The sequence below is a fragment of the Xyrauchen texanus genome, chromosome 18 (assembly GCF_025860055.1).
Source record: "Xyrauchen texanus isolate HMW12.3.18 chromosome 18, RBS_HiC_50CHRs, whole genome shotgun sequence".
NCBI lineage: Eukaryota > Metazoa > Chordata > Actinopteri > Cypriniformes > Catostomidae > Xyrauchen > Xyrauchen texanus.
In genome coordinates this window covers 37,950,723-37,956,722 of record NC_068293.1, presented here as the reverse complement: position 1 = coordinate 37,956,722, position 6,000 = coordinate 37,950,723, and the positions used below count along the sequence as shown (strand labels likewise).

At 36.0% G+C, this 6,000-nt stretch overlaps 1 protein-coding gene across 1 annotated transcript in view; it reads left to right on the top strand.

Annotated features, from left to right (window-relative positions):
- Positions 1–339: 339 nt before the first annotated feature.
- The window catches only part of LOC127659240 (zinc finger protein 385B), a 179,800-nt gene continuing 174,139 nt past the window's right edge, over positions 340–6,000 (top strand). Inside the window, exon 1 of the mRNA XM_052148969.1 lies at positions 340–436. The gene's annotated coding sequence lies outside the window, so the exon portion shown is untranslated. The remainder of the gene's footprint in view (positions 437–6,000) is intronic.

Below are 6,000 nucleotides of genomic sequence, written 5' to 3'. Positions count from 1 at the left end.
CTGGGATGAGCATGCGTGGAGATTTCCAAGACTAGACAGGATACGAAATTACGAATTCTATATGAATACTACGGCGAAGTTTTATATTATGTATATTAATTATGTCATCCTGACGTTGCACGGTTACCTCCCAATAACAAAGGCTTGGCTCGTGAATATTAATCAAGCCATGCTGACGTTTTCGTTCACCTACTTATGGCGAAACCTTTTCTTGTGAATATTCATGTTATGAAATTGACGTCGCTCAGTTACCTTCCAATAGCGAAGGCTTGGGTCATGAATATTAATTAGTAAGCCTTATCCGTAGTAGGATTTGTAAACACTTCAGTCAGGACTCGGCTCATCGCCTCAAACACGATGGTATGTTCCCGGGCAACCTGCAACACAGAGTGACGCCAAGTCTGCACAACTTTACCGGCAAACGACAACTGTTCAGGTGAGTGAACCTCCCGGGAGAATGTTACTCAATGAAGTCAAATACAAATGTGTTATCTTTTAACCGCTATCTTTAAAAAAAAACAATCGCTCGAGCACGCATAACCGCTCAGATGAGGATGAGCTGACTGACTGATAGCCAAAGCAAAGTCTGTTGGAAGTATGTTAAATTCATGGTTATTTGGCTATATTTTATTTTTATAAATATATCACATAATTTTAAACTAAAGTGGAACAACAGGTTGGCGACATCGGCATGATATTCAGTACAATCGCATGGGAGAAGATATAACAACTTCTTGAAGCATCAACTGTATTTAATATGTTGATTCTCATATTTAAAAAAAATCCTGTTTATATCGAATCAGACAGAAATCTCCAAGCGCATCTAAAGCGTCTTTGGAGCCTTCTTCCGTAAGCAGAGCGCACATTTCATTGACAGCTATATGAACTTTGGAAAAACGCTTGCAGCTTACCTGTTCACACCTTAATTCGAATTAAAGGTTGTTTTCTGTCACTGTCTGTCGGTTTAAACCCTGCTTGGTAGGCGTCAGAAGATATAGCTCAGCTGACTCTGAACGTGCTCATAATGTCTCAAAATGCTGTCAAGGTCAGTTGCTCACTTAGTTTTAAAAGACAGTTTGTACATGTAACAGATCCTTATAAGACAGACACTTAAATACAAGCAATTTAGCTAATTATTATCATAGTAAATATAGTAAATGCTATATATTAGAGCCCGACCGATATGGGATTTCTGAGAATGATACCGATTTTAGAGGGGGAAAATTCACCGATTACCAATATGGTGGCCGATATAGCTAATTTTTGAGCTGGGATAAAAACAGACCTTTTTTTATGTGGATTGTTCACCGATTTTGCACCGATATGACTATGCAAAGGTACTCAGAAGGCTGCTTTCTTAAACAAATATTTTTATCAAAGAATAGTTGACATTATTTTTATAATACATGTCAACAAATTCTATAACACTGAGAATATAAAGACTAAAGACTAAATACAATAAATAGTTAAATAAACACCATGTTCAGTATATATCAGTTGCTGACTATTTAAATAAAGAATAAATAAAAATACAATAAATAGCTAAATAAATACCAGTACTGTATCTGTCAGTTGATTAAAATGTATATAACGAATAAATATAAATAAAATAAATAGCTAAATAAACATCAGTAGTAATATGTAGCATCAGTCAAATGCTGACTATTTTAATACTGCCAGTCAATTAGGGGCAGGTTGTAAAACAAGAAGCATTTACACCTGCCTAGTCAAGAGATAAACATCGGCAGTGGTGTTACACGGTATTCTGCAATACACGTTTAGAGGAAACTTTCAACGGTGGAAAACCAGACTTGTAAATATTGTATTTTGTAAATGCAATGACTGGAATTGTTCGGTTGAAGGGGGTACCAAACTGCGAATCCTGAACAAAACAGTTTGATGAATGCATGTTTATACATTAGCTTCCACTCAGCTGACAAGGTATGAAACTAGCTACACGGTTAGCTAGTTAGCTATAAGCTCATTGTCACAGAGAAAAAGATGGACTTTATTTACTTTCCAGCATTGCATCTCACCAGCTAGGTAATAACTTAGCAACAACACTCAACAGACACAATCCACCACCGCATCAGTGTCTGCTGAGCTGCAAAAAGATGCTCTGTTAAACTATAGCTGGCTAACATAGCAAACAGATGCTGCTTTAATATATCCACATCATTTTCCGTCCTCATGATGGCATCTATTTTGTGAAGTGCACTATTCCCTCCTTTAGCAAAGCACCCCCACAACATGATACTGCCACCCTCATGCTTCACGGTTAGGATGGTGTTCTTCGGCTTGCAAACCTCACCCTTTTTCCTCCAAACATAACTATGGACATTATGGCCAAACAGTTCAATATTTGTTTCATCAGACCATAGGATATTTCTCCAAATATTAAGATCTATGTTCCCATGTGCACTTGCAAACTGTAGTCTGGCTTTTTTATGGTGGTTTTGGAGCAATGGCTTCTTCCTTGATGAGCAGCCTTTCAGGTTATGTCGATATAGGACACGTTTTACTGTTGATATAGATACTTTTCGACCTGTTTCCTCCAGCATCTTCACAAGGTCCTTTGTTGTTGTTCTGGGATTGATTTTTACTCTGCTCCAAACTACGTTCATCTCTAAGACAGAATGCATCTCCTTCCTGAGCGGTATGATGGCTTTGTGGTACCATTGTGTTTATACTTGCGTACTATTGTTTGTACAGATGAACGTGGTATCTTAAGGCATTTGGAAATTGCTCCCAAGGATGAACCAGACTTGTGGAGGTCCACACATTTTTTTTTCCAGGTCTTAACTGATTTCTTTTGATTTTCCCATGATGTCAAGCTGAGTTAGTAGTCCTTAAAATACATCCACAGGTACACCTCCAATTGACTCCAATTATCCTATCAGAAGCTAATTGCCTAAAGGAATTGACATCATTTGGAATTTTCCAAGCTGCTTAAAGGCACAGTTAACTTAGTGAATGTAAATATCTGACCTACTGGAATTGTGATGGAGTCAATTAAAAGTGAAACAATCTGTCTGTAAACAATTGCTGGAAAAATTACTCATGTCATGCACAAAGTAGATGTCCTAAACAACTTGCCAAAACTATAGTTTGCTAATATGAAATCTGTGGAGTGGTTAAAAAATGAGTTTTAATTACTTCAAGATAAGTGTATGTAATCTTCTGACTTTAACTGTATATAATGTATATATGTACACATACACATACACACATGCATATATGTGGAATAGTGCCCGAAAATTCATTTTCACCAATATATCGGTATCGGCATATATGTTTAACGATATGTGCAGAAATGAATTTTTTCCAGAACTTATAATGCAGAAAACAATGCTTTAGATTTTGTGTCATAACGTAGTTTATCCAGCAGAGCACGCTCCGACTCCATTGTTTACAGAGCTGAGCTGATGGTACCTCTGCAGACAGGGCAGAATAAAGTGGTGCAGAGCTAAGCAGTGTCTTCTCGGTAAGTTGTTAACTAGTTTGTGAAACACATGCTGTAAAGTTAATAAACAATGACCCCATCATTTTCCCTTTTTTAATATTACTAATATAACATTAACCCTGTCCCTGACAACCATGTCACTCATGTTGATCACATCTGTTTGTTATGTTAGCCAGCTATAGTTTGTCAGTGCAGTCAGTAATGTAGCAGATTGAAAGGTAAACATCAGAGCCTCTTTTTGCAGCTCAGCAGACACTGGTGCAGTGGTGGATTGTGTCTGTTGAGATTGTATTATTATTTATTCTTTAATTAAATGGTTATCAATTGACTGATACTAAAAATATAGTACAGATTTTTATCTATCTCTATATTGTATTTTGTTTTATTCTTTATTTAAATGGTCAGCAACTGACTGATACTGAACATACAGTGCTGATGTTTAAGATATTTATTGTATTTGTATTTGTTCTTTATATTCTCAGTGTTCATTTCTAGAATTTGTATAATAATGTATAATAATAATGTCAAATATTCTTTGATACAAATATTTGTTTAAGAAAGCAGCCTTGTGAACAATCCACATAGAAAAGGTCTGTTTTCATTTCAGCTAAAAAATTTACTATATCGGCAGTTGTTGGCCATTATATCGGTAATCTGTGAATTGCCCCCCTCAAAAATCGGTATCGTTCTCAGAAATCCCATATCGTTTGGGCTCTAATGTGGCATGTGGTGGAATAGAATTACACCAGTAATAACAGGAGTACAGTAGTGACAGCCTTTCACTGTTTGATGTCATGTTTTTGCTTTTGTCCTTGGACTAAATCCATCTCATATTTGTAATTCTACTACAGTGAGCCTCATAATATATGCAACCTAAAGGGCTATACTTACTTTGAGCACTAGCCTGATAGTATTCTGACAACATCATTAATTAATTAATTCATTCATTCATTCATTCAAATAAATAACGTAATAAAACAATTCTAATAGACAAAACATATCAGAATGTATAATCAAAATTCCATAGGAAATGTATGAAGGTCATTTTGACCCTATTGATGAATGCTATGTGATACAAATGTGTTATGGAATATGAAATTAATAGATATGACATGCAAACAAGGTGTTTGAGGAATATGTTTCAAATTGTTTTACTGATAACATATTCAAAAAATCACATACTCTTTGGTCAATTTGACCTAGTTTATGCATTCTAGTTAATGAAAGGGATTTTTATATTTCAACTTAACTTGATTTGATGCAGCCAAAACCTTAGTTTGACCTTTTTTGACCTATGTCAGTTTCTGTGTATTGACTGACACTCTCTCTCTCTCTCTCTCTCTCTCTCTCTCTCTCTCTCTCTCTCTCTCTCTCTCTCTCTCTCTCTCTACCTCTACCTCTACCACCCCATGTCTGTGTGTTTGTGTAATAATAAGTGATGTGTAATATGAACATGAGGTAGTAGGTGTGGCTTCTCATTTCTTCTCCCTGAAGTGCGGTGCACCTGTACATAATTAAGACCACTTATGTCCTTTGCTCATCAGGACTCATTTGCTCAGCAATATTGCATCATACCTCAAAACAATGTGTTGCCTTGAAGCATTAATTTTGGGAAAATGGGTCTTTTCATAAACCTATTTAGTCCACCTTTGTTCTATTTGTCCCTAAGACAAATGTACCCACAATGACAATAAGCAGTCTTTGTAAACATATATTTGGTCATTATTCCTTCCTTCCTTCCTTCCATCCTTCCATCCTTCCATCCTTCCTTCCTTCCTTCCTTCATTCCTTTCTACCTACCTACCTACATAATTCCTTATAATATTTGTTCTTGTTTCAGAATGACATGGGTGAATAAATGAAAACATAAATTATCTATTAATTTAAATGCAGGTTGTCAAGTTAGAAAATGATCATGATGACTGTAAAATGTGGTTTAGAACTCCTACTGTATGTTTGTTAAATATTTCCCTTTTATTTACCCAATATTGTTTGCTGACCATACATAATATTGAAATACCATTACGCATTATTTACAGTAAACGGACACACAGTAAAACATAGGCTATTTTAAGAAATTTTTATCATATTCCATGTGCATGTGTATTTAATTTTTTACCCTGATTATTTTTGTTCTTTCACCAGACACCAACTCAGTCAGTAGCCCTATTGTGGTTCACTATCTTTGCAGTGCACTGCACAAAAGCCATGCTGCCATGCCACAATAAAAGCTGTTTTTGTGGTATATCATGTCCCCTGTAGCTAGGAGATGCCTGTATAGGTGACTGGTAATTAGTCCCATTCTGTCTGCCGTGATTTATGGAGCTCAGTATCATGCGTAAAAATGATCCATGAGCAGACGAGGCAGAAGTTCTGCACAAGCGTGCTCCCTTAGGTTTATTATGATTTCATATTTGAAGAAAATGTAATTTATTATCCACCAAGTTAATAAACCATAAATCGGCACATTTAGTCGTTAAGATCTTTATACTGTATGTCCATGGCATTGTGGGAACCTTGTGTCACTACCATATGTT